The sequence below is a fragment of the Coenobita brevimanus genome, chromosome 50 (assembly GCF_032717465.1).
Source record: "Coenobita brevimanus isolate Jiangsu-jjx chromosome 50, ASM3271746v2, whole genome shotgun sequence".
Lineage (NCBI taxonomy): Eukaryota > Metazoa > Arthropoda > Malacostraca > Decapoda > Coenobitidae > Coenobita > Coenobita brevimanus.
The window spans coordinates 19,213,857-19,224,547 of NC_137003.1; positions in this window are offsets into that span (position 1 = coordinate 19,213,857).

Sequence of the window (10,691 nt, forward strand, 5' to 3'; positions counted from 1 at the left end):
AGAAGGTCAGGTGATGCATTGGGGTGGTCAGCAGTACGAGGTCTGAAATAAGCTTTGCCAGACAGTGAATAGAATAAGATTCCAGTCTAACCATATGGGACAGACAGAAGGGGAGCTAGTACAAGTGAAATGTAAGACTGTGGTACCTGCACAGACATTGATGTCAGTACCCATTGTGTTAAAAGACAGAAAATCCGAAGATGTCTTACATGTTAGTAAATTTCAGAAGGCCAGGGGTAAAGCTTCATTAGCACCAAATTGTTGCATGAGAGTTAGTGAGAATGGGACATGCTATTTACCCATTACCAACGTAACCAAGGGGCCAGTGAAGCTAAACCCAGGACAAGTGTTGGACGAACCATGTTGTTGACAAGTCGAGTATTACTTATGGAACAAGACAGAAGTCCACCTAAATTAGTGCAACCAGAGGGTGAGTGAGGCAGAAGGTGACCTTGTGGAACCAGTAGTTTGGGTCGATAACGCTTTGGTACCACACATGGATCAAGCACGGGATGGGAGTGACCAACGTGCTGCGCTTAATTCAATTCTCAGAGGGATGAGTTGGACACATTCGTTTCAGTCACAGAGGGACAAATTGAGAGAAATGATATTGGATAATCATGCACTGTTCATTCTTGGTCCGAAGGAAATTTGCACCCTTAAAGCAACTGATGCCCACATTGATGCCATGAACTCTGAACCCGTGTGTATGCCCTTGTATCGGCATCCTCAAGCAAGGAAGATAATTTCTGAGATGATCGATGAGATGATTGCTAATGATGTGATTGAGGAATCAACCGCTGCATATTTAGCCCCCATAGTCTTGGTCAGCAAGCCAGACGGCAGTAAAAGGATGTGTATTGATTATCGAGCTCCTAATAAAAAGGTCAAGATAGATATCCAACCCCTACCCCGATTAGACGAATTGGTAGAGGAAAGTGCTGGGAAAAAGTTTTACTGCACCCTTGATATGAAAGACGCCTACCTCCAAATTCGGTTGGATGAGAGTTCTCGAGACTTGACAGCTTCTTCTAATGGAGTTAATTTGTTCAGGTACAAGCGCTTACCTTTTGGATTGTCTGTGAGTCCAGCAATTTTCACGAGGAAAATGCAGCGAGTGTTAGCCCCTTTACTTAGAGAAGGTTGGTGCCGTAACTACCTAGACGATATTGTGATTTGGGCAGACTTTTTCGATCAGATGCTAGACCGACTGAAGATTACCTTTGGAAGATTAATAGAGTTTGGAATGAAGCCGAATGTTAGTAAATGCTCTTTCATAAAATGAGAAATTAAATTCTTAGGACATGTAGTGTTAGAGAAAGGAGTACGCCCTAACAGTAAGAATCTTAAAGCTATTGAACAGATGTCATGACCAACGAAGGCCAAGGAAGTGAGACGCTTTGTGGGCATGTGTAACTTTTATCGTAAACACATTCCTGACTTTGATGCCATTCCCAGTCCTCTCACTAATCTGCTTAGGAAGGATGCAAAATTTGAATGGTCAGAGGAGTGTGACAATGCATTTATAGTTCTTAAACGAAAGTTAATGTCAGCTCCAGTACTAGTAAAGGTAGATTTAACTAAACCGTTCGAGTTACACACAGATGTTAGCAACTCGCACACTGGCAGAGCTCTTATGCAGTTTGAGGGCGAGAAAGCTCTGTGACCTATTGGATACTTATCAAAGAAGCATACCCTGACAGAAAAAAAGATACTCACTAACGGACAAGGAAGCCATGGCAGTAGTGAGTGCATGTAGATTTTTTAACCACTATTAATGGTGCAAACCCTTTTCCATCGTTACATTAACCATCATCTTTAAGAAAAAGACTAAATGCCCACATATGTCGCTTTATTTGCTGGATATGAGAGACTACAATTTTGTGATAAAGTATAATAAGGGAGTGAATCATGTCCCAGATGCTTTGAGTAGGCCAGTAGGAACAATCGACGAGGCCAGATATAAACCAATCTAATGCAGAATTTAGGTGGCTGGGCCTTACAGTGGTCAAGGTCTGGGAAGCCCAAAGAGCAGACCAAAGGTGGAGGCAGGTAATTTAGTATTTAGAAGGAGGTCAGTTACCCAGGAAGTTGTCTGGTAATCGTTCCATTTATGCTTTCGAAATGAAGAAGGAGATTCAGTATGTGCAAAGAGAAGAAATGGGAAAGTCGAGATTGTGACTGGTAGTACGCAGGTCTTTGGTTGCTACTGCCTGTTCAATTGTTCATAACCCTCCACACCTAGAAGAATGCAAGACGGTAGCCAAGGCAAGACAGTTTTCCGATTGGCCATCTCTACTGCCCAATGTGTGACATTTTGTTAAATCATGTAAGTCATGTCAGCAGTTCAAGGGTCACGGGAAGATCATACACCATTTTATGGAATTGCTACCAGTAGATGATAATGGTCAGAGAGTTGCGATAGATCTCATAGATTTGCATAATAGGAGTGGTCATAGGTTTTGTTTCACAGTGACAAACCCTTTTTTAGGTATCTACGTATCTATTCCCTTTGTACAAAATCCACCAAAGCCATAGCTGAAGAATTTAAGAAGAACATCTGTAGGTATGGCAAGCTGCAGGTAATTATCATGGACAACGAAGGAGAATTCACCAGTGCAGAGTTTAGATATTTTTGTAGGAGAGCCGGGATTAGGCAAGGATTGTCTCTACCCTACCATCCCCAAGGAAATTCAGTTATTGAGAGAGCACATAGGACCTTAACCCGCCGCGTCCCGGAGACGTGAATTCACGTCCTCACTTGATGTGCACTCATATCCCGGAGACGTGAATTAATGCAGCAACATTGCAAGGTCTCTAATTTGCACAATTTTCAATTTTCGCGAGTGATTTCGTGAGTGATTTTTGGCACGTATACGTGGGACACCTTTCTCTACTCCTCTACAAGAAGCCAAGCAGGGAGATTGCCTTACACCGCATAACCTCTCCCCCCCCCCTGCACGCCATTGTCTCGGCAATTCACCTGTTACCAGTGACCTGGCCAAGAAAGACATTAAGGGCCAGAGTGATTCCCCAATCGATGACAATGTGGAGGACAAGGTTTACATAGCATTAGAGGAAGAAACAGTCAGAAATGATGATCAGGTAATGTGGGAAAAAAAGGTCATGAATGGTGACGAGTTAGTGAGTGAAACAATGCTTATAATGCCTATATTACTGTTTGAAAACCAATATACTCTTATACTACATATAAATTCGTACCAAGTAAATAAATAAATACTGCTTATGAGTGGATAAAATAGTTACCCTCCCATAGAACTCATTTTCTTTGGTGCCAGGCTATTAGAAAACCCAGTCAGGTAAGGAGGTACTCGTACCTAGATCGAGTATTTTAAACCTCAGGTGAGCGATTTCTCTATGAATTTTCGATGTTTCTCACCAAAAGCGGATGTTTGAGTGAAAAAAAAAAAAAGTCAAAAAATGTTGGGACTGGGGCGTACCACTGCCCAGAAAACGTCGGGATGGGGCGGGTTAGAGACAGTACTGGCGATCTTGAGCCAAGAACACCTGAATACGTGGCCCATGCACCTGTGCGACACTGAGAAAGCATTGAACAAAGCAGTGCATACGTACCTAGGTACATCACCATTCTTTGCTTTTTATGGATGTCATCCAAATCGTGAGGTAGGAGATTTGCAGTTGCCCACTGATGAAGACTGTTTAGAGAAAACAGATGTTAAACAGATACTCAAGGAGACTCAATGTCAGATGACAGCAGGATACCTTAACAGGGCAAATGAGGCACATAGGAGTGACTCTCTAAAAGTAGGTGAATTAGTTTGGATCTTTGTCAAAGAGTGCTTGCCTGGTATGGCATCAAAGCTAAATGAAAAATGGCAGGTTCCTTACAAGATTGTCAAAGTTATTGATCAGGGTTGAGCCTGTGAGTTAAAAAATGTGTTGATGGCACCATCTTGAGTGGGGCAGCTGAAAATGTCAAAAGATATGTTGAGAGAGATGCCTTATTGAGTATGGTGGATCACAAGTTTTTGACCAGTGAGGAAGAGGAGGAGATACTGCCTAGTGTAAGATCCCGAAGATCACCTGAGAGGTTGTAGTACATGTAGATGATGGATCTATGGTGTATATATTGTATATTCTCAATTTTGTTCTTCTTCTCCGAGCACTTCTTGTCCTTACCTTAACTGGCTGGGAACATGGAGTCAGGTATGCCTTTCCAGGTCTCTCTGGACTGTACCTGCATATTTATCTTCTCTGCCAGTACATATGAGTTGTAATATTGGGTCGATCAATAGGATTGAGTAGTTGTTTAGGGTTTGTTCAGCTTTTGGAAGCTGCGTGTCTGTCAAATTGAGTGCACCACGGTGCATAGACTGTCGTTCTTGCCTTACCTCGATTCTTCTTTTTCATTAGGTTAGATTGTAAGGCTTAGTTAGGGAAAATGAGATCTCACAGCTATGACTTTTTTTTTTTTCAGATTTAGGGAACTGTACATGTGAGGGGCAGTTCTAACTGAAGGTCTCCACCTGGAGGTTTCCTACTCGCTTTGAGAACCTCGAGCGCCGAGTGTATGTAATACCCAAACTGCAGTACAGGATTGATCAGAGAAAGAGGGAAAGTTTCCAGTTTCTCTACAGGGCTTAGAGAAGTTGAACTATGGGGCTCTCGCATGTTAGGAGAGGTAGGTAGGTTTCGCTCAGCCTCTCCGGACAGAACACAGTGGAGCAGCTTGTGTTACTTTCAGCTAAGCACAAAGTGTCTCCTTGTAGCAGGGCATTCTCCTTGTGAGTATTATACCTGGTGAGTGACATACGTTGTCAGCTGCACATCATGAGTATCATGAGAAAATTTGCTCGTGGTAGAGTTTTTTTTTTTTTCTGCAGACAGGATTGCTGCTTACTGTTTTCGAGCATGGAGCTTATGTAATATCCCACAGTTGCAGTATAGGATAGGTTGGCTGGTGACTATGGAGGCGTGTAGATTGGTTTCCCCTCACGAGCAAGGAGCGTGTGGAACATCCCACAGTAGCAGTATTGAGGGAGACTGGTCAAGTAGGTGAACTTACGTACAGAGTTTGTTAAGTATGGATACTAGGTATTTCCGAGGAGTTCATGTCCAGTTGCCCGAACTTTTGCTCTTCCCTAACTGTGGGCAGATGTAGTGCCCAGAAGTGATAATGAATTGTATTTTATTTATTTTACGACCAAGAGTTCGGTTAACTGGGAGAATGTGGCCGAGGTATAGCTGTTTCCATGCGAATGTGACCAGCACATAGATTAAGTTACCTAGTTGCTAAGTCATTTTTTTTTTCCTACTGTAATTTTATAGGACTACATAATAGATAGATAAATAAATAGATAGATAGAGAGACAGATAGAAGCAGGAAGTCAAATGATGAGAAGGTGTTGTGTTTGCGAGAAGCGAGAAGCGCTAAACGCTTACACGGAGGAAAGCTGACGACAGCGGCCAGTAAGGAGATGATGCAGTTAGCTGTCAGCAGTCCTCTCGTGAGAAAGTTCTGTTGCCATGAGGAACATACGTGACACACACACCCTACTACACCAGATTTTAGGAAAGAGAGTTTAGAAGGAGACAAGCGACCCTAGAGAGAGGTCGAGACGGAGATTAGCCTTAGAACAGAGAGAGAGAGAGAGATAGCGAGACAGGGAGGTAGCTACCCAGGACTTATACTATTATACCTGTTTAATATTTCCAAGACAAATAAAAATAGTCCCATACTATTCTTTACCTCTCCCGTCACTACATGACATCTGGTGGGGAAACTACTACAAGATATAAAAGCCGCACGACCACAAGTCTAAAATATACTTCTCTACAAGTAACTACAAAGTCTTTATGACATTTGGTGGCAGCGAACGTATACGAACCTCGTCTACGAATCAACATTAAATTCCTACAAAATATCAAGATTGACAACAACCAACAATATCAGCTCCTGCCCCCTCCGTCTCCCAGATCATTACGCTGATGCAGAGGTCAAGAGATCACTCGACGCCTTGCAGGTAGCTTAACGACAAACCAGCAAATCTGCGGACATCGTCTCCGAATTAAAAGCAAATTTCTACAAAAGCAACCGAGACTACAAGATTAGCTTCAGTTCTACAAAGTCTACAGCCATCTACAATCAACTACAGCCATCTACAATCAACTACAATTAACAACTCTACGTCGTCTGTATAATCTTCTACACGCACCTACAAGAAGCGGCAGTCTTCATCCCACAACGAGTAAATCACAAGAAAAAAGGACCAAGAATACATCAAGAAAGAAAGAAAACAAACAAACAAACGAAGAGTGAGAGACGACTCACAACTCATAACCACCAGACCTCACCCTCCTCTCTCTGCTACATCCACCAAACCCCCAACGCTTGCGCAGGTGTGAAGAGGTCAATGCACTCAGCAAAACACCAAGTCCATATTTACAACTCATCTTACTCACTCGTCTTCACTCAAGTTACTCATCGCTACTCATTCACTCACCACAGCTACCAGTGTGGGAAGCCGACGTCACCATGTGCTGAGATGACATCACAACGCGAGTCTGCCATGCCAAGCAACGTGTGACTGACACCAGGCACTTCTCACCCACTACTCATTACTCATTATTTACATAGCTCCTACTCATATTCACTTATTTTCACAGTTAAGTTGGAAATTCGACGTTCTATGTTGAGGTTTGCCTGGGACAGCCGTTAACCACTACAAATACCAGGCCATGGAGTTTCCTGAGTAATATCGTCCATCAACACACTACTAGAATTATCAAGAGATCTTCAATCAAACCTGTATTTTCTTCCGAGATCGACTTTTGTATCGACACACCTCTACGATCTGTATCAAGTGGGTAAAATTATACTTGCTCATTTCTTCTCAGTGCTAAAATTAGCTATATTCAACTTATTTAATCATCTAGTTTGCTAGGACATAAATAAACAAGAGGCATATTTCATAACATCATATCTTAATGACAGGAATATTTTCGCAACCACCCAATATTTCCAAGACAAATAAAAATAGTCCCATACTATTCTTTACCTCTCCCGTCACTACATGACATCTGGTGGGGAAACTACTACAAGATATAAAAGCCGCTCGACCACAAGTCTAAAATATACTTCTCTACAAGTAACTACAAAGTCTTTATGACAATTTATTAGTATTAAGTCTTTATAATATAAAAACTCGAGTGAGAAGGAACATGTGCCTATGGTCATGTAATCTAGCATCATGTATGCATGCGCCAAGTGGTCCGAAGCACAATGATTTTCATTGTATTTTCGATGCAAGTGCATAGAGAGAGATTGTTGTAGAGTAATTATTGTAACTAGAGAATGCCATTTTTTTCGGGTAATCGATTGTTAGCAGAAAGGAATCACATTGAGTCTATCATGAGCCTATAGTAATGAAAAATTTAAATTGCAGCTGTCATCACCCCCTGCCCCCTTTCCATCACGTAGTGTTGGCGTGTTTTAGTCACTCACCGGCCGTGAAATGTGGCAGATGGTCGGTACTGTCGTCATCCTCCCCCCCCTCTCCAAGGAATTTTGAAGTGTTTGATGACGCGAGGTGACGCCATTGTCCGAGTCCAGAGTTCCCACTCACCTCCCTGGTATTCTGTGAGCTGAACAGTGAGGTGTTTCCTATATATTTGTGTACTGTACTTTATAATACAATTATTTAATGTGTAACTGCAATAAGAGAATGCTAGCTACAGAATTCTGTCTGAGCCTCAGATAAATGTATGATTTTTGTAGGCCAAATATCCGGTACCTTGGAGCTGTGAATTATTTATTAATATGAGTTGGGATGACTTTGCAGTTCAGTACTTTTTAGGGCTGAGTTAGTTGTGAGTTAATATTCACGTAGTTATTTTGTGAGGCACAATGATATCGATGGAATGATGATTTTTATGGTTAGAGTTTGAGTTCTTCATGCTTATTTGTTATAGTACTTTTTCTTCCATGTTACCCCTACAGTAAGTATTATTTTGAGGAGACCTCTGTGTCTGTAGTGCCATGTGTTATTCTGTTATTACTTGAGATGCCGAGTGTTGTAACTCATGTTTCTTTATTATGAGACTTTCTTGATCATGTGAAGGAATTACTTGCAATAGGGAGAAAAGTTATTCATTGTACATATTAATCTCTAGCGGGTCCAGGTGTGGAGGTCGAAGTCCCAATGAGTGCGTGAAAGTCGAAGTGTGGAGGTCAGTCCCAGTGAGTGAGTCAAGGTCAAGGTCCCAGTGTGGAAGCGAAGGTCAAAAATATGAAAAGATTTGACCAGTGAACTATGAGCTCTGAGGGACGGTTACGGAGAGCCACCGTGGACAGAACCTGGGACGAAGGAGCTACGTTTTGTGGCATTTGACATTAGGACCATATATACAATTTTTTCTTTGAAGAACGTGCCAAATGATTCAAGTGTAATCTGTAGGCTAGTTGATGGGAAGATTTCTACTCATTTGTTTGGTCTCGTTAATACACATTTCCTCCCATTCGAACTTTATTGTTTGTATAACCCTTGAGAACTGGTGGTATAGAGCTTACCTAGTAACTTGTTAGTGTGTAAACCAGGAGCATTTTGGGAAACTGCGATGGTCGGGCTTGGGTTGGCCGAGTTGGAGACTGACCCCATCATTTTGGCATACTACCACTCTTTACTTGGCCATTTGAAAAGTAACAAACGCAACCGACGAGGCTGCTGCTGGGAGAGAGTCTCCATCAATCTGAGTTCTCGACCGCTCCAACACACAGTGGTCATCGCCAGTAACTTGATTTTTCCCTCTTTTGACTACGCAAAAGTCTGGATTGCAGAGATGACAATACATTAGAAGAAGGTACATAGATAAGAAAAACAGATGCTACCGAGGCCAGGGAACTGACCAGGGACCGTGCTGGCTGAATGAATTTTGTGAGAAGAGGTGTATGACAAGGTCTGGCACCCCATTTCGACTTGACAGTCAATGGATTGACTGTCAGATATATAGGTGAGTGTCAATCTATATGCTGATTTGTTTTTTTTACCTATCAGGTGGAGTCTGGATTCCAGGGGATTCAATGATGAGCAAATGGGAATGAGGGTCATTCAACTGGGCAAACTTTGGCTAATATCTCATTGTCACTTTTTTTTGGCCCCTACCTCACCCTACCTTGGGGTGGAAAAGGTCTGGATGATGATAATTATGATGATGAAGATGATGACGACCTTATTTGCCTCCTGCAGCAAAGAAGTTTCTTACGGTTTATTTAACCCCTTCCGATTTTAAAATGGTCGCCTAATTAAGTAACATATCTGGAGGGAGGAAGAATACGCTAAAAATAAAAGAAAAAAAAGCCACCTAATTTTCGTCCATATTATAAGTGAATTTGGAGGTTTCGTAATGCTTCCTTCTTAGCGATTTATTTTTCCGTAAATCACAAGATTTTTGTCATGAGTTGATCCTGAACCCTTCTAAATTTGGTAAAAGTAAAAGTATTGCTTTTGGCACAGCCAGAACTATTCTCAAGGGGCCGGAACTATGCTCATGGTGGCTGAGAGTTACTTCCTGCTTTGAGATACGGATAAGTCTTATCCGATTTTCATCAACTTTTGTGGAGGTGTTGCAGGGGTACCCATGAAAAAGCATACCTTTTCTTAGGCCAATATTTTATATGTCAACATCACAGGTATGGTCAAATTTAATCTTACCTTGTAATACGGATGTGTGACCTCTTGTCCTTAAATTACGTTACTTATTGTCCATCAATACTTCACTGAATTTTGTTAAAATCCGAGTATGATTAATGCTTTTGGCATTCCTGAGCTGTTCTTATGGGGCCGAAACTATTTTCTCGCTGGCAGTGAACATAGGTCCGGCATTGAGACAATGTAGAAATTTTAACCCGCCCCGTCCCGGGCACTTTTCGACCACTAGTATCCCCCAATCCCGGGCATTTTTCGACCTTTTTTTTTTTGCTTAAACTTTTGCTTTTGGTCAGAAACAATGGTCGGTGGCAAAGAAAGTGGTCCCCGGGGTCCCTAATTAGCTTAACCAGGTATGCCTTGGTCCCACCTGGCCCCGTGTTCTCCCTATGTGGTGTGAGCATCAAACTTTTGCTATGGTATTATAAGTTTGGGAAACCAATGAAAGTAAGTAGAAATGAATTTATTACAAACATAAAAACATGTGATAAAAGAGTATATTGGATTTTATACAAAAATAGAGTAGAAATAAGCATTGTACCATCGTGAGAAACGAGCATAATCGGCCAACTTCGTTCCGATGAATCGCTAACATTCTAAAATCATGATACATATAATTTTTTTTACTTACATAATACTTCTACAATAACATTATACCATTTTACATTATATTGAACTGTTTTTACGTATTCTCAGGCCTTTTGATAACATTTAGCGTAATGCTAGCGCTTATTTACGTAGTGAGTGAACTCGCTGTGACTGTTGTTTCAACTCGTATTGTGCTTTTTCTACTTACATAATACTTTTCTAATGTTATTATACACTTTTCAACTTTATAGAACTGTTTTGAGATTATTTCAGGCCTTACGTAAATATATAGCGTAATAATAGCGCATAGTAACACACACGGTGAAGTCGCTATGACAACTAATTCAACTTACAACCTATTTTTGTACTTATATAATAATTCTACACTAACATTGCACATGTAAACACTTGATATAA